The 21805-nt window shown below is 38.3% G+C and overlaps 1 long non-coding RNA gene across 1 annotated transcript in view; it reads right to left on the reverse strand.

The window, feature by feature from the left end:
- Positions 1 to 6963: 6963 nt before the first annotated feature.
- LOC126504802 (uncharacterized) overlaps positions 6964 to 21805 on the reverse strand; it is a 45866-nt gene continuing 31024 nt past the window's right edge. Inside the window, exon 3 of the long non-coding RNA XR_007592712.1 lies at positions 6964 to 7607. This is a non-coding gene — a long non-coding RNA (uncharacterized lncRNA). The remainder of the gene's footprint in view (positions 7608 to 21805) is intronic.

Genomic DNA, 21805 nt, shown 5'->3' on the forward strand with positions numbered 1-21805 from the left:
ACAATACCAGAGGCATCCGGTGAAGTTGTCATGTTAACAGGTTACAAAGCACTTAATACGGAGCAAGAGTGTTCAGTGAATGTAACACCTATTCTCAATTTATACAGAGACTACACTCAAGGTCTTTAGTAATAACACTGACTGGCTTCCAAAAATTGTCAGGCTTTGCTTTTCCCTTCCCTCCCTGTCTACATTTAGAAGCTTATAGGAAACTCCAGGGTCCTTCCCAGAGTACACAAACTACTCAGAGTTCTCAAGGCTCAATTAGCATGAGAAATCCTGCTTGTTGCTCATCCCAACCACTTATTTATAGTAAAAGGAATTTGTCAGTCTCTTTTCCCTGTCACCTCAAGCTACTCTTGAATCATAGGGGAACTTTGGTGCTATCCCCATGAAACCACAAGTGAATCAGTAATCCTTTCAGAATCCCCAGATACAAATATGGGTCTGAGCAAAACCGGGTGAAGAACAACCAAACCAGTGTTCTTTTGAATCTGTCATAAGTGGTGTGTTAATAGCAGAGGGAGGAAAAGATTACCAGGAGAATTGGGTTGATCCAGTTTGGTTAAGTAAAGGTTATGAAGTGATCCTGGTACATATAGTTTGGTATGCACCATCGCAGTTGGATATTTCCAGTGATTTCTGGACACATTGCTGGTTGGCTGCATCAGCAAACAAACAGTGGTCAAGATCTTAAAGAGAAGAGACCAGGGAGAGGCAGTGTGAAGAACAAGAAGCAGTCAGCAAGATGCACTGCTTCTGCTCAACCCAGTGTTGTGTTATTTAATCCTCCTTTTTCTTCTTACTGCATCTACTTTGTGCATTATTCCCAATGGTTTACTTAATACTTGATGCACATGGATAAAATTTTAGAAATTAAAAAAAAATAAATCCACAGATGGACTATATTTTAATATTTTGGGGTCAATTTTTAAAACTCTGGTTATCCACATCGTAAATATGGAGCTAAATAAAAAATTTCAGGGTTGGGTTCCTGGAGTAAGTAATTCTCCATATGATTTCAAGAAGTTTAGTAAGTGTGTTGTAAGTTCATTGGATAAATCAAAAGTTAACAATATATAAATTTTAAGTTTTAAATGTATTCAATATATTGTTTGAGAATGGATTCATCATATTATGTTGGTCTGGGTATAATGATTAACATACAGTAACTGATCAATTAATTAAAAGCTATATCAAATGCAAAAATAATCTTTAAATAGTTTATAAGTAAGATACCATGAGTAATTTTCTCAAAAAATTATACATCTAATAAGGAATGGAAATATAATAATTTTTCTATTTATTCCTATAACTCATTTAGAGGGCAGAAATCAATATCTACAGTCTAGTACTGGGATTTTTCTGCATATGACTTTTAAAGTACTCTAAACATTCCTCACATCAATTAGGTCTCTCTTAAAAAGCGGTACACTAAAAATAGTTTTTAGTATTTTTAAATAGTACATTTATGAAAAAGATAGCGTAGGGTCTTATTAGGAAGGTAATTATCTTAAGGCATAAGTTTAGGTACTTCTGTCAAACAGTCATGAAAACTTTCAAATGTATTTTGAAAGATATTTAAGGTTTCTTCTCACATCCATTTCTCCTATTTCTGAGATAAAAACATCACAATTTCTAACAAGTACACAGACACGATTTATTTCTGACCCCTTACAATAGGTTTGACATTTATTGATTCTTCACTTACTAGCAGGAAATTCCCCCCAAGTTTCAATTTATGAAACAGTTACAAAATATTTAGTTCAGCTGCCATCAAAACAGCATTTGTTCAGTTTTTGTGACTCATCCTCCAGGCTCTGAAATTCTTCAAATCCAGAGATCATCTTCTTTACAGGGAAAACTGAGTGCCCAAGAGAAGATGCACTAAAATGCTTTTAACTAAACTAATATGATGGTTCATACAAAAATAAAATTAAAATATGCATCACAGAAAATATTTATTTACAAAATATTTACAAAACTTTCACAAAACAAAATTGTAATTCTAGAAAAAACTCATAGCAGTAGAGATTCAACTGAAAAGGGGTTCAACTGACTATTTCTAATGTTTAGACTGCTACCTGTCCTTACAATGACATCGAGACAGGAACTCCAGACAGGTAGCAGCATCAGGCATCTCTAAGAACAGTGAGATAAGAAGTGTGACATACTTACTCATTCATTTGTGCTTAACTTTATTTCTCCACTTTCCCATAGTTCTGAATTCCATTGACGAAAGAATGGCACAACTCACGCTAGTCTGAATTTGCCCACATCAGTTTTATTAAATGAGACAATTCCCCACAGACATTCCCACAAGCCAAATCAATTCAGGATAATTCCTCATTGAGACTAACTATCCAGGTGACTCTAGCTAGTATCAAGTTAACAAACATAAGCATTATACTAGATCCTGATATACAAACCCATCACTTTACAACCATAACCTTCCATTCATGTCCATTAAGTCCTAAGTTTACCTCATAAGATAAATAATATGGTTCAGCTTTAAAAGTTTAATACTCTCGAAGTCTAAAGTCAGGCATGGGAGATGACTCAGTGGGGAAGAGTGCTTTTTAATCCCTCAGAAGACTCATGTTCAATTCCAGGCATCCATATGGGATTTTACAGCCACCAGCAGTTCCAGGGAATTCAATGCCTTATTTTGACCTTCTTAGGAAGCAGACAAGCACATAGTGTATATAAATATATGAAGTCAAAACATGCACTCACATAAAATAAAAAAGGGTTTTTAGTCCAAAATCTCTTAGTTGTGGTAGACTTACAAAAATAAAATAATTGTTATACTTCTAATATTTGACAAAAATAGAGTGACATTCTTATTTAAAACAGGATAAAGACTTTACAATGAATAATTAGTGCACAACCAAACCAAAATCCATGAGTAAACACTGAATCCTGTTTCTCAATGTCAAGTGTTAGAGGCTCTTGTGGACTCAGAAGGGATTGGCAATCCCCTTTTCAAGCTCTAGCACATACAGCACGCTCAGCTTCTTTATTGGGCTAATGTTGATGTTACTCCACACCTGGGGTTCACTTTGGCATATTGGTTATGTAGCCAGTACCTTCAATATTCTACAGTCTTTACAGAAACTGAAGCTTCATCATCATAGCTTCACAAAATGGTTTTTGGTGGACTTACTGTAGAAATTCACTTCTACCACATAGTGCATTCTCCCCACAAGCATCCATCTTTGGTGCGCTCAAAAACAATAACGTATTGACAATGTACATTGCTAAACCCTTTTGCCACTTTGAGATGTAACCCAGCTTTTCTGGGCCACAGCTGTACCAACTTTTGTGTTTGAAAGTGAGGAAACACTTTCCAAGGCAGTTGCTCTTGTGGATCACAGAACCTCTTCGTCTTAGGATCTCCACTGTAGGAATTAGCAGTGGGATGGTGTGTTGCACTTAGGATATCATCATTTCATTTCCCTACAGCACACAAGGCTTCATTTCACTGATGTTGATTTCTCTTTCAGTTGCATCTTCTTCATCATGAAACTGAACACTCTCCCATCCTGAAATCTCTCCAGTCAGTGACACCAGATCATCAGTTAACAACTGGACTCCACTCTACTTCTCAGTACACAGACAGAATAAAGCCAGATTCTTTACCAACCATCGCACGAATGATTCCCTATCCTACTTCCTAATAATTTCATCATTCCCCTCTAAAATCTTAGTAGGCCTCCACAGACCACGTTTTTCTCAGCTTTCCTATCTTCCAAACTTCTGCAAGAGCAGTCAATGTCTTCAGCACTCAGTGGCATTTCCAGCTTAAAATTCAAAGCTTTTCCACATCCTTTTTACAAATAACCAAAGACATGAATGGCACATCGCAAGGTTTATCACAATAGCCCCATGCCTCAGTGCAAATTTCTGTCCTGGTCTCCAATCAATTGCTGGGGTAAATTATGGGCAAAATGCAACGTAAGGGAACAAGGGTTCTTTGGTTTATAATTTCAGGCTATAGGCCTCCATTGCAGGGAAATCAAGGCAAGAAATTGAAGCTGCTATTCACATTAGTCTTAGACCTGAGAGATAATTGCCTACACAGGCTCATCACTTGTGTCCAGATCGCTTCTCCATTAATTCATGGTTCAGTAACCCTTATCTAGAGAATGGTACCACATCAAGAAGTTGGTTCTTTTCACACCAATTAATTAAGACAATTCCCCATAGATATGCTCATAAGTCACCTCAGTGTCAATAACCCCTCATCCTGAATCAAAACTGTCACAAGGGTCATGTTGATTTTTATAGCCATAATTCCATCATTTTGCTGGTGGTTGCTTCTAGAACCTAGGACTGAACCAGGTTGTACATAGTTTTACTCAGATGTTAAAATTGGTAAGATTTTTTTCTAAAGATTGTCTTAGAAGAAAATAAAAGCTAAGAATTAAATGAATGAATAAAATACATACTTTCACAAAATGTGAATGCAAAATTTTGTGAACAATATTTATCACTCAAAATAATGATCTCCATTTTATTAATAATTTCAAAGTCACTTTTCTGCAAAAAATAGTATATGAAAATAAAGTTTAGAAGTTTTGTACCTCTCATCGACGAACCTGTGGATATTGCAAACACACAGAGGGGAGAGCCCAGAAAATCTTTGAAAATGGAGTTGGAGGCAGTTTAAATCAAGATTGATCATTTCTAATCAGAAAACACTTCGGCTAAATCTCTCCAGTGTTCGAATTCATTTAAGTTGTACTCTTTTTCTATTATTTGTATTTGAAAGCTTAATTTTAAAATGTCACCATGTTTGTACAGCTTGACTGTGTCAAATATGAGTCAAAATATCTTTCCTGAGAAATTGCAGGTTACTCTTTGTATTGGCTATTATTATAGAGAATACACATCAAAAGTTGCTTAACTATTTTTTCATTAAATATAGTGTTTCTTTATACTTAAGATGCAGTAATTTCACTAATGCCTTTTTATTGACCCATGTCCATTTTTTTGTCAAAAATGTGTGTCATTTTATACATAAGTTAAATTCAGTTAAACTTTAACAACTGTTTTTCTACCATGCAAATACCTTCAACATTCTTTGTTATCAGTTATTTACAAAATAGATCTCCTTTTAAAAAAGTAGCTGCAATGTTGATTCCTTTAAACTTGCGATGTAATTTAGAAATAAAAAGTAATACAGAAAACAGTTTTGGTAATATTGATTTTTTTTTCCCTAATGGTTCTCTTGGATTAAATGAAGAAAGCAAGAACAAGAGAAAATGAGAACAAAGATGAGCAGGTGGAAAAAGCAGTGGAGTGGATGACCTGGGAGAAGTTATGAAAAACGGAGAAGTTATGAAAATTATCACAATAAATTGTATGAAGTTCTCAATGAATCAATGAAAACATTAAAATATTAAAGACCAAATGCAAAATATTTTATATTAACAATAACATTAATCTCATATCCAATTTTTAAATTTCTAGAAGACTGTATTTTTTCAAGTTTTGAAATACAGAATCTTTAAATGACTATGTGCAATCCTTATACAAAATTATAAACTAGTGTTAATTATTATTAAACTCAGCATATTTACACGATGTGTGTATGTTAAACTCTGAGAATGAAAGTCTTATGTATGGCTAAAACTAGTTTTTCATGTCTTAATTTGTATTTTCATAAGTAACATATTAAAATATGTACTTAAAGTTGTCACTACCAAAATAGATTTTTGTTGGTAGTAAAGTTAATGTTTTAATCAAGAAACTTGTTTTCATTGACATTTTGAAGAGTTTTGATTATTTTTCATAGTTTTAAAGTAGTTACAGTTCCTTGACAAAAGCCCCATAAATCTAATGATAAGCTAGGTGTTTTTCCATTTATATCAATGTAGTAGGAGCTCGTATTTTAAATCTTGCTGTTATATAGCTTCTTGATATTCCTTTAGAATCTTGGAATTTAGAAAGTTATTTATATACCTGAAACAGTGGTTTGATTTTTTAAATAGCATTTTCATCTTTAAATATAAGAGTGTGAGCTATGGCTATGCTATACTGATCAAAGTTTTTGACAAATATCAAATAATTTCAGTGAAAATGAAAGATTTTTATGTTTAAAAGCATTATCTTCGTGTTTTCAGCAATTATGGTTAACAATGCTATCTCTATTCTCCTCTTTTTTTGTTGTTTCCTCTAGATCTGGTATATGAGGGAACAACTTCTTTCAGAAAGGGTCCAAATGCGGAGCAGAAGGAGGGAGAACACGAGCAAGGATGTCAGGACCATGAGGGGTGCACCCACCCACTGAGACAGTGGGGCTGATCTATTGTGAGCTCACCAAGGCCAGCTGGACTGTGACTGAAAAAGCATGGGATAAAACCGTACTCTCTGAACATGGCGGACAATGAGGGCTGATGAGAAGCCAAGGACAATGGCATGGGGTTTTGATCCTACTTCATGTTCTGGCTTTGTGGGAGACCAGCCTGTTTGGATGCTCACCTTCCTATACCTGGATGGAGGTGGATGGTCCTTGGACTTCCCACAGGGCAGGGAACCCTGACTGCTCTTTGGACTGGGAAGGAAAGGTGAAAGTAATAGGGAGAGGGGAAGAGGAGTGGGGGGATGATGTGGGAGTGATTTCTTATTAATAAAGAAACTGCCTAGGCCCCTTGATAGGCCAACCCTTAGGTGGGTGGAGTAAACAGAAGAGAATTCTGGGAGAAAGAAGCTGAATCAAGGAGTCACCATGATTCTCCCACTCCAGACAGATGCAGGTTAAGATCCTCCTTGGTAAGCCACCTCGTGGGCTACACAGAATATTAGAAATGGGTTAGAACAATAGGTAAGAGCTAGCCAATAAGAGGCTGGAACTAATTGGTCAGGCAGTGTTTAAAAAAATACAGTTTCTGTGTAATTATTTCTGGGCATAACCTAGCCATGCGGGTGGCCAGGTGCCGGGGACACAGCCCNGGGGGAAGGGGAAGGGAAATGGGAGAAGGGGAGGAGGTGGAAATTTTTTCAATAAAGAAAATAGAAATAAATCTGAACAAAAAAAAGGGAGATTCTCAATACTATAGTGTGTAGAAACTGCTGTGATTTCCTAGCTTACATTTATTTTAAAGAAAACTTTGGCAAACATTTAAGTGATTACATTCCTTAAGTAATAAGGAACATAGTTTTATATAATAATGCTTACTTTCTTTACTCAATTGATAACTAAAGGATTGAGTGGCATTGTACATTGAGATTCCCAGAATCAGCAACACAAAGCAACTAAAATGTAAAATGTCTAAGTTTCACTTATAAAACATTCAAAAATGTAACATGTCTTGGAAATTCCCAGTGGCTTAGTTTAGGATACTAAGGCAAAGTTTCATGGGCAGTGTTTCTGAAGAACAACTGAAAGATGTCTCCCGTTGTTCAGAAAATCTGAGATCATGGTGAGAGCCAGGCTGAGTTCTGGTGATACCTTCTCTGACCGAAAATCTGCTGACTTCCCATTAAGTTCTCCAAATATAATTGAGCAGAGAGAGTATTTGCACAGCATCAGTGAAAACCTGTATCCTATCTTCAGCATTACATGAAGCAGGCATAGTGGAGCACGCCAGTCATTTCAGCACCTAAGAAGTAGAAGGAGAATCAGAGGTTCAAGGTCATCCTCAGCTCCATAGTAAATTAGACACAGCCCCTGATAATCACCTGTCTCTCAGACTTCTTCTCACTAATTCTTCTAAAAAAAGGCTTTGTGTACAATGATAGCTCTCTCTTTACATTTATGGATTTCTTAAAAGAACATTAGACCACATTACTCCATTGAGATGTTATAGATATGAAATTCATATGTAAATATTTAGGAGTAAATGATTTACTTTAGATATAATCATCATTGTTAATCTTTGAAAAGCCACAAATATATAAAAGAAGGAGCTATGTATGTAAAAATCCAAAACTATTCATATGCTAAATTCCTGAGAATTTAAGTGGTTAATCAAAACTCATCAGATGCACAATAATCACCCACATCTTTCATTCTGTGGTCCATAAATAATGAAGCTATTCTCTAATTAGGAATATTTTCATAATTTTTATAAGAACAACTTATATTAGCCAAATGTTATTCACCCATCAGTCTATTTGCTTTATTGTCATGAATCTTCTTAGTCATGAGAACTTTCTGGAACTTACAGTGCATGATGCTGAGGCATATCTACGTCATAGAAATTCAGCCACCCATAGAACTCTTTCTGGCCGCTGTACACATTTCTTCCATCTCAGAGCCAGATCCAGGGCATCAATTCCCTCAAGCCCGTTTCTCTAAAACATTTCCCTGTCTTCCTTTTACACTTGTAATAGCTTGAATAAGCCAGGATAATACCACTATGAATGCTATACACTTGGTCAAGTCACAGAGTTCCTGTTGGCCTATACTGTATTTTATGTGCATATATTGATATGGACTGTAATATACTGACAGGCTCTAAGGTAAACCAATATCATTTCTGTTTCATTTGTTTGTTTGTTTATTTATTTATTTACTTATTTATTTATGGTTTGTGTGTGTGTGTGTGTGTTTAACCTTGGCTGTCCTGTACTCTCTCCATAGACCAGGATGACCTTGAAACCAGAGATCTGTCCTGCATTCTCCCTAGTGCTGGAATTAAAGATGAGTCCCCAATCCCATCCAGACTGTGCCCCCTCCCATTCCTTTGGGCTCATTCTACATATACTATCTTGTGATTTAGAACCTTTTTATTTGTGTGATTCCAGGTTAGTTGATTCCGTGGATTTTATTGGAAGGTGCTTAGTCTTACTGCTGCTTGATATTCCGTGTTTTATTGATACTTATGGGAGACCTGTCCTCTCATAAACAGAAATGGAGAAGAGAATTAAGGGGATTTGGCAAAGGGACTGGGAGGTGAGGATGAAGGGGAAATTGCAGCTAGGATGTAATATAGATTGATAGATAGATAGATAGATAGATAGATAGATAGATAGATAGATAGATAGATAGATGATAGATAGATATTATAGTCATACAGTAGAGATACCCATAAAGTAATTAAATCCAGGCTAAAACTCTTGATTTCTCATAGTTTGATTTTTTTCTTCCACTTTCCATTTTGTCAATATTATAAATACATTTAATATTTTATGAAAAACAAAATATTCACAGGATCATGTCTACTCCTCCCCCAACTCCTCCCAGGTTCTCTCCACCTCCCCAGTTTGACATCTCTTTCTCTTAGGATTCAGGCATTATGTTGGCAGTACCCTGACCAGCCCAGGGCCCTAGTTTGTATAAACTCTGCCCACTCCCAGTCTATCTACCCCACTGTTCCTCTGAAGGGACAGGCAAGACTTACCCTCCTCTTCCTCCTCCTCTTCTTCCTCCTCCTTTTCCTCCTCCTCCTCCTTCTCCTCTCTTCTCTTCCATTCTCTTCTCTTCGGTTTTCCTCTCTTGGCTTCTCTTCTCTTCTCTTTCCCACTCTCCCTCTCTCTTTTCCCTCCTCCTCCCCTCCTCTTCTCTCAATAAATTCCACACTCAAATTCTGTCTACATGGTATATTTGTCTCCTTTTCACTGTCCTCATCCTCCATGGGACACATCAGGGTCCCTCTCAGGCAGTTTTACGACACTTTCTCTCTTTAAAAAACAAAAATAAAAATATCAAATAAAGCAGAACTAAAACCAAAACCAAGAAAGGAAAAACACAAGAAAAACTCTCTCTCTCTCTCTCTCTCTCTCTCTCTCTCTCTCTCTCTCTCTCTCTCCCCTGTTCTCCCCCCCTCTCTCTAGCAATCCATAAAAATGCAGATCAGGAAAACAGGAAACACCAATATACAAGCCCCAGTAAGATAAAAATGCCAGCTTTATACCTGGTACCCCCAGTGACTATACTGGTCCTTGAATCAAGTATATGATTTTCCCTTCGCTCCTTTCCTCCACTACAATCTCTCCTATCTCACTCCAGCCTAGTAGAAGTCTGCTTATAGGTGCCTCTTCTCTGAGATTACTTCTACCACTGGGGACTCTGCTGAATCTTTGTTTAGATGCAGCTTTCTCCCATCCTGTTGACTGTCCCAATCTTCCTTCTAGCCTATCCTCATTTGTTTATGCTATGCCCCACCCGTCTCCCCCACTTTCCCTTCTCTTTCCCTCCCCTCCTCCTCTCCTATTGGTAGATGTCTTTCCCTTTTTTCCTTTTTCTTTTGTGTTTGTGTTATGCTGGAGAAGGAGCAGGGGACCGCAGCTTGTAAATAGTAGGTGGTATTCTATTACTGAGCTACACCTCTAGTCTTGAATTTATTAGAAGAAAAGTGTTTGTAGTTCACTGACAATTATGCAATAGAGTTAATTATGACATCAAACCCACATAAAACACTTGACTGTTTAGAGTAGTTTTAATATATGACACACAGCATTTATGTGTCACACATGTACTGGCACTGGGGATAATTTGTCATGGTCAATGTGAATAGATTATTTTCAGATTGTGTAATGTTTACAGACAATTCTTCACCACTGATGTCTTTGTTCAATCTTTGGCTTGGGTTTTATTCTACACGTTTGTATATTCACGGTTTGCATGATAAAGTAGTGTAGACAAGAGCTGATGACACTGTTATTCTGTGCTTCCTCGCTCTAACCTTTGCATTGGTCTCTTTTATCACCAACATTTCTCCATACAGCTCCAGGCTCCAATTCAGTCCCCCAGCCATTCTTCCCTGCTGTTCTAAGAAAGGCTGCTCTGTCTCCTGTGCAAATGGAAAACACTTAAAATACCAACATTCACATTCTTGCAGCTTTTTCAAAAGTATCCCTAGAAAATTGCAAATAATCCAAAAGATTTTGAAGAATATATGTGGAATAATAAACACACTTCCTCATAAACATCTCTTTTATTTTGTTTATAAGAGAACAGTGATTGCCCGTGTCCAACAGATCTGCTTGGACAAAGTAGCTTTTTTATTATTTGGGATCCCATTTAAAGTGAGTTATCTAAATATTTAGAAAGCCACTGTTGGAATTCACTTGTTAATTCTACAAGATATTAAAAATTTAAATGTAAACAAATGAAGAAAAGTCATTATGGAATTAAAATAGGGTAGACTTAGTAGAAATTCCAAAGACTGACAAAAGAACAGTAAGTAAACAAGAAGAAAATTTTGTATATAATTTGAGATTAAATTTGAAGTGAATGATGTTTACTTATCTCTCTCTGTGTCTGTATTTGTGTGTGTATGTGTGTTTATGTGTGTGTATGTGTGTATATATGTGTCTATGTGTGTAACATGTAGAGGTCAGAGGACAATTTCAAGAGTCAGTTCCCTTGTCATGATAGAGAATAGAATCCACCTGCAGGTGGTGACATGCTATTGTCTCCTCCCCTAAGAATCAAAGCAGTTGGACAAATCAGTTTCCAGGAAGGTAAGTGCTCCTTAAATGATGTAAATGAGATAGGAGGACTAATTACTCTCTCCATGAGATAATGGACCTTTTTTTCCCCCCAGAATTCCTGCCTTCTGTGAAGTCACTACAAGATGTCATGATGTTCTATTAGATCTGTCTACTGCTTTTTCTAGTCTCTTTTGGGTGGTGACCAAAACATAAGTATACTTTCTCTAGTGTTCTGAAGTCCTTATCTTCTTTTAGCTACAAACTGCATGTTCAACATGGCCAATCTTCATGCCTAACTCAGATGGCATGACTGTCTTTCCCTCTCTTAAGCTCCACCTTTGAATCTATAATAAGCTAATCTCTAAAACTCAGCCACAAGATAAGATCTACAATGCTACTGGTTTTGGGTAGCTTTTGTGGCCATCAAGTTTTCCAGGACCCTGGATGCCCAAGTACACAGAGAGAGTTGTCATTCTCAAAGATACTCCAATGCTGTGGGATGATAACTCTTTTGTATGCTGTGAATGTTTCATTCCCATTGGTTAATAAATAAGGTGTTTTGGGCTATAGCAAGGCTGGTTATAGCCAGGGGGAAATCCAAGAAGAGATACACAGAGAAGAAGGGAGAAGTCAGGGCAGATGCCAGTAAGTTGCAGGAGCAACAAGATGTACTAGAAAACAGGTAACACCATGAAGTCACGTGACAAAATATAGCTGAATAAGAATGGGTTAATTTAAGTTGTAAGAGCTAGTAATAATAAGCCTGAACAATAGGCCAAATAATTTGTAACTAAAACTAAGCCTCTGTGTGATTAGTTTAATAACAGCTGCAGGACCAGGCAGGAAAGAAAAGCTTCCATTTACACTCCAATATTCCCATATTATCTCTCTTATGTGTTTCTGGGATCAATCTGAGGTGTCTTGCTTTGGGATAAGTGCCTTTAGCTGCTGAATAATCTTGCCAGCCCAGCTTACTTATTTCTCTGAAGAGCAGAATAGATTTGTAGTCAGTTTATATGTCTATTTAGTTTGCTTTACTTTACTGATAGTGCTCTTTCATTTATACAATAGTAAATAGTCAGGGTGGCCACGATGTGCTAAACTGGGGACTCAGAAATTTGTCAAAGGAAGAATGTCTTCTCTAAACATTATTTGGCAAAAAAGATACTGTGGTTTTGAGTGTTTATTGGGTCTTCTAATTTAACTAATTAACAATTATACACTGAAACAGTGATTAACATTAAAATAGCCTCATTTTTCTCTACTAGTGTTTCCATTCTGAGACTACAACAGACAAAAGAAAAATATTTACTTGAAAATTCTTTTCAGACATAGTTTTATTATCTATAAGATTTGACTATGGCATTAGTATAGCTACTTTCCCTTAACAATCCCTAAAGCATTTCTTTAAAGTTTTATCATAATGAAAAACAAATAAATTTCATTCTAAAAGTAAAAGTGTCAGGAGAGGGTTCAGTGGGTAAATAAACTTCTCTGGCAAATACAGGACTTGAGTTTGAATTCCTAGCACTCACAGGGAACAAAATGGCCAAACCTAAGAATACTCATAGTTATGGCATTGGGGGACTGTGGGGATAGCAGGTCTTGAGAGCTCCAAGGTCAGCCAGCTTAACAGTGAGAAACTTTGTGTCAAAGCAATTGATGAAATAGATGAAGTGAGATAGATGAGGACCCCCAAAACCTCCTGACCTTCGCATGAGCTTATACAGGAAAGTGCACCCATATACTCACATGAATGCACCACACATTTATATGTGACATATACACAGGAAAAAAATCAGTGGTCTAATAGATTAATAAGTGTAGGAGGTCTACCCCAAATGTTCTGGACATATAGATATAGTTTATCAACATATCAATGGTTGTATCTATGCCATGTGCTCTAAACTTGTTAAATACTACATATTTTAAATAAGAAAATATCAAATCTGAAATAAGAAGTTTGACTCATGCTTTTTTCTAATTGACCATATAGTTTGGAGTCCTTTAAGAATTTATTTTTTTATTTGAGTCTCTTTCATTTATTTATTATTAATTTATTATTGATTTATAAATAACACCATTCAAAGCTTCCACTTCCTCCCCTCCTCCCATTTCCCTTTTGCGCCCCAATTCACTCTGACCCCTCCGCCTCCAGTCCTAAGAGAGGGCAGGGTACCCTGTCCTGTGGGAAGTCCAAGGCCCTCCCCCACTCCCTCCAGGCTTAGGAAGGTATGCATCCAAATAGAATAGGATCCCAAAAAGCCAGTCATGCAGTAGAGACAAATCCCAGTGCCATTATCTTTGGCTTCTCAGTCTGCCCTAATTGTCAGCCACATTTAGAGGGTCCAGTTTGATCACATGCTCGTTCAGTCCCAGACCAGCCAGCTTTGGTGAGCTCCTATTAGATCAGGCACACTGTCTCAGTGGGTGGACCAACCCCTCACTGTCCTGACTTCCTTGCTCATATTCTCCCTTCTGCTCTTCAACTGGATCTTGGGAGCTCAGTCCACTGCTCTGATGTCGGTATCTGTCTCTATTTCCATCTTCACCAGACGAAGGTTCTATGGTGATATTCAAGATAGTTAACAATCTGACTATGGTCTCTCTCCTTCTGCTCCTGATTTGGACCTTGAGATTTCAGACCGGTGCTCCAATGTGGGTCTCTGTCTCTGTCTCCTTTCATCGCCTGATGAAGTTTAATATTCAGGAAGATGCCTATATGATTTTCTTTGGGTTCTCCTTCTTATTTAGCTTCTCTAAGAACCCGAATTATAGGTTCAATGTCCTTTATTTATGGCTAGAAACCAAATATGAGTGAGAACATCCCATGTTCCTCTTTTTGGGTCTGGCTTACCTCACTCAGGATGGTGTTTTCTATTTCCATCCATTTGCCTGCAAACTTCAAGAAGTCCTTGTTTTTTACTGCTGAGTAGTACTCTAATATGTATATATTCCATACTAGAGCACAAGCGAGGAACTCAGGACCGCGAGGGGTGCACCCATACACTGAGACAATGGGGATGTTCTATCAGGAACTCACCAAGTCCAGCTGGCCTGGGTCTGAAAAAGCCTGGGTCAAAACCGGTCTCGCTGAACATAGCCGACAATGAGGACTACTGAAACCTCAAGAACAATGGCAACGGGTTTTTGATCCTACTGGACCTATTGGTTTCGTGGGAGCCTAGGCAGTTTCGTGGATGCTCACCTTACTAGACCTGGATGGAGGTGGGTGGTCCTTGGACTTCCCACAGGGCAGAGAACCCTGATTGCTTTTGGGGCTGACGAGGGAGGGGGACTTGATTGGGGGAGGAGGAGGGAAAGGGGAGGCGGCAGTGGGGAAGAGACAGAAATCTGTAATAAATAAATAAATAAATTAATTAAAAAAAAAAACAATCTGACTATGGGACAAGGCCAGTTCAGGCACCCTCTTCTCCACTACCCAGGGTTCTAGCTGAGGACATTTCTGTGGATACCTGGGAACCCCTCTAGAGCCAAGCTCTTGCCAACCCCAAAATGACTACCTTAATTAAGATATCTTCCTCCCTGCTCCCATATCCATCCTTCCTCCATCTCAACCATCCCACTCCCCCAAGCTCTCCCCGACCCTCCCCTTCTCCCTTCTGTCTCCCCATGTCCCCTTGTCCCCACCCCCATGCTCCCAACTTTTGCCTGGCAATCTTGTCTGCTTCCAATTTCCAGGAGGATCTATATATGTTTTTCTTTGGGTTCACCTTATTACTTAGCTTTTCTAAGATTGTGAACTATAGGCTCAATGTTCTTTGTTTATGGCTAGAGTCCACTAATGAATGAGTACATGCCATATTCATCTTTTTGGGTCTGAGTTATCTCAATCAGGATAGTGTTTTCTATTTTCATCCATTTGCATGCAAAATTCAAGATGTCATTGTTTTGTTTTGTTTTTCCCCCTGCTGAGAAGTACTCTAGTGTGTAGATGTGCCACACTTTCTTTATCCATTCTTCCATTGAGGGACTTCTAGGTTGTTTCCAGGTTCTGGCTATTACAAATACTGCTGCTATGAACATAGTTGAACAAATGCTTTTGTAGTATGATTGGTCATCTCTTGGCTATATTCCCAAGAGTGGTATTGCTGGATCCTGAAGTAGGTTGACTCCCAATTTTTTGAGAAACTGCCACACTGACTTCCAATGTGATTGCACAACTTTGCATTACTCCACACCCTTTCCAGTATAGGTTATCATTGGTGTTTTTGATTTTAGCCATTCTGACAGGTGTAAGATGGTATCTCAAAGTTGTTTTGATTTGCAATTCCCTGATAGCTAAGGAAGTTGAACATGTCCTTAAGTATCTTTTGGCTATTTGAACTTCTTCTGTTGAGAATTCTCTGTTCAGTTCAGTTCAGTTTTAGTTGGGTTATTTAGAATTTTAATGTCTAGCTTTTTGAGTTCTTTATATATTTTGGAGATCAGACCTTTGTCTGATGTGAAGTTGGTGAAGATCTTCTCCCATTCAGTAGGTTGCCTTTTTGTCTTAATGACTGTGTCCTTTGTTTTACAGAAGCTTCTCAGTTTCAGGAGGTCCCATTTATTCATTATTGCTCTTATTGTCTGTGCTACTGGGGTTATTTGTAGGAAGTGGTCACCTGTGCCCATGTATTGCAGGTCCTCTAAGAATTTAAAGGAAAGTGAAAGTTAGTGATAATTTTATGGGTAAGTCATTTTATTCCTAGCATATATCCAAAGTAATCTAGGAGGATCTGTGAAAATTGTCTTCCAGAGGGCAAAAGAATAATTCTAATTTGCTTAAAAGGATAGTTATTATAAATTTATCTTATATCTTTTAGTGACAATTAATTACTGACATAAGGAAACTTTATATATTCTTGAAGACCCTCCTCAGAAAGCTGATTTCTATTTCATATTGATAAACTCCTGGGAAGGAACTGACTTTGTCAGGCTTTCTAGAGGGGCGAGGTCTGGAATGGGTGAAGTAGGGCCAAGTTGCCAGCCCCACTGGACTGGGTTTGGAATGGAGGAATGAGATCAGAGTAGAGAATCCTAACAGATGAGAGTTGACTAACAAAAACATGACCGTAGTGACTCCGATTGCAGGTGATTAACAAATGTGGTTTCCCTATTGAAACAGACTAACATATTTCCCTCATACTTAGTATTCTGTTTTAAATCTAGCCTGGTGGTATGAATGAGAAATGTCCCCCTATAAGTCTCCAGCATTTGAACACTCTATAGCCAGTGGATGGCATGGTTTGGGGAGGTTTAGGTGTTATTGCTTTGCAGGAAGAAGTATGTCACTGGGTGAAAGCCTCATACTATTTCCATTTTATTATCTCTATTGCTTGCATTTGAACGTGAGAGCTCTGAGCTTCCTGCTCCTGTGGGAATCCCTGCCTTTTGATACAATGCCTTTCTTCCCCCTGTGATGAACTTTTGTACTTCGAGATACATAAGCAAAAATAAACTCTTTTTGCAGAGAATTTCAGGCTGTAATATGATGCAAAAATTGTCACAGTTCTGACAATGACAGACTTTGCGTTCAACCTTGAACAAAGGCAGGGAAAAGGAGGCAGGAGACTAAAAGCTGGAGGATGGAAAGTAATGCTGTTAGATCCTGTTTTCTGGGGATGGCACAGCTACCACAATCGTGATATCACACCAGCTATGTTTACCTGCCCAAGATCAAGTCAGCCCAAATTCTTGTATAGATGGGGTAGAGCATCTCCAGATGTCACCCCATACTGGAGTGTGTTAAGGAGAAGATGAAGGGAGTTGGAGGATAAAATGGATGTAGGTATTGTCACATTTGATTGTATACATATAAAAAATTCTCAGAAATAAAATGTAAAGTCTCTCCTTGAGCACCCCCCTCTCTGTCTCTCTGTCTCTCTGTCTCTCTGTCTCTCTCTCTCTCTCTCTCTCTCTCTCTCTCTCTCTCTCTCTGTATTATATGTCTCAATGTATTAGATGTCTCAGTATTTGGCAAACTACTGAGGGAATAGAAAGAAAACATAATTTTGAGAACATGACAGTTTGTATACAGTGTCGTCAACTAATGTAAACATTATGCTGTATATTGACAGAACCAGTATGTCTGGAGGAAAAGCACATGCTGAATGCATTTTCCTGACATCACAGTGCATAGAGAAAGTGTGAAACTTCGTAAGGCAGCTCCATTGCCTAGCTGATGAGTTCTCTTCTACCCAGGGGCTTTTCTTGCTTCAGTGACTGCTAGAGATCCAAATGGGGACCTGTGACATCGAGGTTACCCATAGAGGTGAAATGAACATCAGAAAGAGAACCAAAGCAATCCAGAAAGACACGACTTGCATAAATCAAAATTAATATTTAAGTAGATGAAAAAAATAAAATTCCCTCTGGGAAACAGTAGATTCTGCCCAAATAAAGCAAAATCAATAGGAAGGTTCTAACAAACTAAGAGCTTCTGCACATTAAAATATTAATGAGAGACTGGAGAGATGGATGACTCAGCAGTAAATAGCACTGGCTGCTCTTCTAGGAAACCTGGTTTCAATTCCCAGCACCCACAGGGCAGCTCATGCCTGTCTGTAACTTCGGTTCCAGTGATTCTGACATGTTCACACAGACAGACATGCAGCAAAACACCAATGAACACAAACAAATGGGTGGATGTGGATAGTGTTAGGAATTTTCCTAACGTTACCTCTCTGCCAACACAAAAATCCCAGTCAAGGCAAATCCCAACAAGCCAAATTAAAAAATATCTAGGTTTAATGGGATTTCTGCGTTCTGAGGGACCCCGACCACAGTGGGGTGGGGGGACCACGAGGTTTAAGAAGACTGGAGGAGTAGCCAAGATTTTGGCGCCTGGCAGTGGTGGTGGCACATGCCTTTAATCCTAGCACTTGGGAGGCAGAGGCAGGCGGATCTCTGTGAGTTCGAGACCAGCCTGGTCTACAGAGCTAGTTCCAGGACAGGCTCCGAAACCACAGAGAAACCCTGTCTCGAAAAACCAAAAAAAAAAAAAAAAAAAAAAAAAAAAAGATTTTGGCGGGCTGTCTTGACCCTCCTCCGGGGAAGGGTCAAGGCTAAAGGCTTGGCAGGCACAGGGACGGGGCCTCCAAATATGAAGGCCAGAGCGTGGGACTTACAATACCGAAGCACTGGTGATAGAAAAAATAGATAAATCACTGACATGTCCCTCCTATCTATCACAGATGACGACCTCCAAAACCTGCTTCACTGGTCCCATTTCCATCACCCAGCGTAAACACAAAAGGCCAGCTGGATTAAAACAGCACAATAGCACATTAGATTTCTGGACCAGAGAGAACAAATGGTAACTCCGGAAAAGTTCGGAGCGCTCAAGGACAGAGCCAGAACGATCGAAGCAGAAGAAATAAACGAGGACACATTTCTAAGGCCTATTTTGTTTGCATCTTTGTCTTCCGTTTGTGGCCATGTGTAGTAGGCAAATGTTCAGTCATCAAATGGGCGGCATAGTTCACCCTCCAATTTCCCATGGGCACAGCCATTTCCTGAACCAGAGAAAAAATGAAGGAAACACAACCTTGCTCTCTTGAGGTCTCTGTGCTTTCTCTTTTGACAGATGGTCCTATTCTTGTGCTGAGTACCCAGTGAATCCCAGAATTTTGTCTCAAATAGCTGTCACTTCTATTTTCTGTGCTGCTATATGTGGTATTTTCTTGTCATACTGTATCCACTCCCAGAAAAGCATTTCGTGCCTAAGTCAACGTGTGTTCTATATTAAGCTCAAGGAAGAAGTCAGTTTCTACAAACAGGTCATGTGGTGATTAACTGGTAATCATGTTTACAACTAATTTTTAGCAAATGGAAATTTACAAAAAGTCAACTAGTTATGTGATTCATGAGATTTCGTCTCCCGTTTAAGAAACAAGGAAGGCATCTTAAGTTCAGCCAGTTCCCCATACATGCAATATTTGCATTTGAGTGAAATACCCTGTCACCCTGGCATTGCATTTTTCTTGGTTCTGGAACTCCTGTTATATTATTTATAATCTTATGAGATTATACTTGCAAGTAAAGCAACCATATGAGGTATTGAAAATGAACTTATTTAAGTTAATTGCTTTTATGAAATAATTGAACAAATTTCATAGTTTAATTAATAAATTTGAGAGTACACTTCATTATAATTTCTTTCCTCTCTCTCTCTCTCTCTCTCTCTCTCCCCTCCACTGTGTGTGTGTATAACTATGCATGTACTTATGTTTAGGGGCATGCACAAGTGTGTGATTGTAGGTACAGAGGCCAGAAGTCTACCTTGAATGACATTCCTCAGGAGTTATCTACCTTGTTTTTAGAATAAGATGTATCACTGGGACTTGGGACTAGCTGACTTGCCTACACCGGCTGGCCAATGATCCCTGGGATCCTCCTATCTCTGTCTCCCTAGCTCTTGGATTGCAATCACCTGCCGCTTTGCCAAATTTTTTGCCTCCTTTTTTAAACCTATAAATAATGAACGGACTGGTTAATTAAAATGAACATTATCTATCCCTTGCGTACTAAAGGTGTTTGTTATGTTTCAAATAAGATTGCTTGGATGTAAACCTGAACAACACATTTTAGTTTTTTTCCTGGGATCTAGAAACAGATTTAGATTAATCGGTGTACAAGGCTTTTTTTTTTTTTTTTTTTTTTTGTAAAGGAGAAATAGTTCCTTTATCCAACAAGTTTTCCAAAATTTGAGTTAAATATTGGTTGCATCAGTGAATATTTATTTAAATATTAAACAGTTTAAGTATTTATTCAGGGCTAAACTATCTAAGCAAATCCTAAGATTCAAATGTTTAATAAACTATTTAGTCAGGATTTTCACACAAATCCTACAAACTGGCTGGAACTGAGCTATTGGCTACGCCTGCGGCACCCTATTCACAATCCTCTAACTCGGGTAACTCATAAGAGTTTCTGTAGTCTGGAGCCCTGTAGTCCCGCCAGTGTTGACACATTGGTGGCAGCAGGGGTTGAAGTGCGGACAAGGCAGGAATTTGGGTGGCTGGAAGAAAATGAGGGAGAGGCACATGGCAAACAATGCCATCGCTGCATTTTAGGTCCGATCAAATCTGCAATGAACTCTTACCCCTATAGTCAACCCCATCCTTCATTGTTAAGTGAACCCTTCCCCTGGCAGGCTGTCCTCTGGAGAGTGTCAACCACAGCTGAAATAAACAACTCCCCAAACCAATGAGACCACTGATGGGACCAAAACTGAGAGCAGCGGGCTGACTTCACTTCACAGCCTAACAAGAGAAGGGGACAGCCAGGTCCTAGAGGTTTTCAGCCCACGGTGCTTGCAAATCCTCCTCTTTGTGGGTGCTATGCTGGATGGAAATGTAGTTCGTGTGGAAATGAAGGCATGGACAGTTTTCAGAATAAGTCAGGCAGATTCACTTTACAAGGAGTTAAGCGTATTCAAAGCTGCCGAGGTTTCCAGAAGGGACTGTTCTTAGCTTTCACAGAGTTAAACTTGCCTCAAAGAACAGCCCAACTGTTTCTGTTTTTAGTCTCCTGTGTAGCGGCATTGTGTTCAACACTTAACTCCTGCAGACTTCAGTTCTGACGGACAAGGGCAGCTTCCTGCTCATATCAGTAGACAAAACATTTGTGGTAAAGGTGCTGAGTGCATATTACAGTTTCCCTGAAGTGCCAGCCTCCCATTTCTTTTTTTCCTATAAATAGCATGGAGATATAGTAAACCTTTTCATCTTGGTTGAAATTGATGGATAACTTTTGTAGACCACTGATATTCTCTGATAGTCTCGACTTGTCTTACCTTTTTCATTTTTCTTAACCAAATATTCTTTTGTAGGAGTTGCGGGAGCCATTTCCAAGAGTTCTTTGGAGTTTTTACACTTTTAAGCATATGACTGTCTGATGTAACATGCAAGATTCACTGGCCTCTAAAAAATCCATTTGGTTTTTAAATTTTCATACACCTACTCCCCAAATACTGAATCAAACAGATAGTTTTTTTTTTTACAGTCAGTCAATTACTTTTCATAATTTAATACCTACATAGTGTAATACTAATGCATGGAGCAAGCTACTTTAAATTTCTGTCCACTATTCCTATATTTTCAAGAGTTGCTACTGTCTATTTCAATATTTCATAGTCTTTCCTTTATTCTTTTAGGAAAGTGATAGTTTATTAGCCACAAATTATTTTATATAGTAGTCAAAATTAATAGACTTGTTAATAACTATGTTAAAATGAATAAGATTTCATTAATTTTTTTATGTTTGTGCTTAAGAGTTTATACATAAACAAATCACTATTTGATTTTCTTTTTTGCAAAATACTTTCAGTGTTTGGGTTCCACAATATATATTCACTTTCTCCCTTCCTTCCTCTCTCTCTCTCTCTCTCTCTCTCTCTCTCTCTCTCTCTCTCTCT

Source organism: Alexandromys fortis, unplaced genomic scaffold, assembly GCF_014885135.2.
Source record: "Alexandromys fortis isolate MF-2015 unplaced genomic scaffold, M_Fortis_MF-2015_v1.1 scaffold_32, whole genome shotgun sequence".
Taxonomy (NCBI): Eukaryota; Metazoa; Chordata; class Mammalia; order Rodentia; family Cricetidae; genus Alexandromys; species Alexandromys fortis.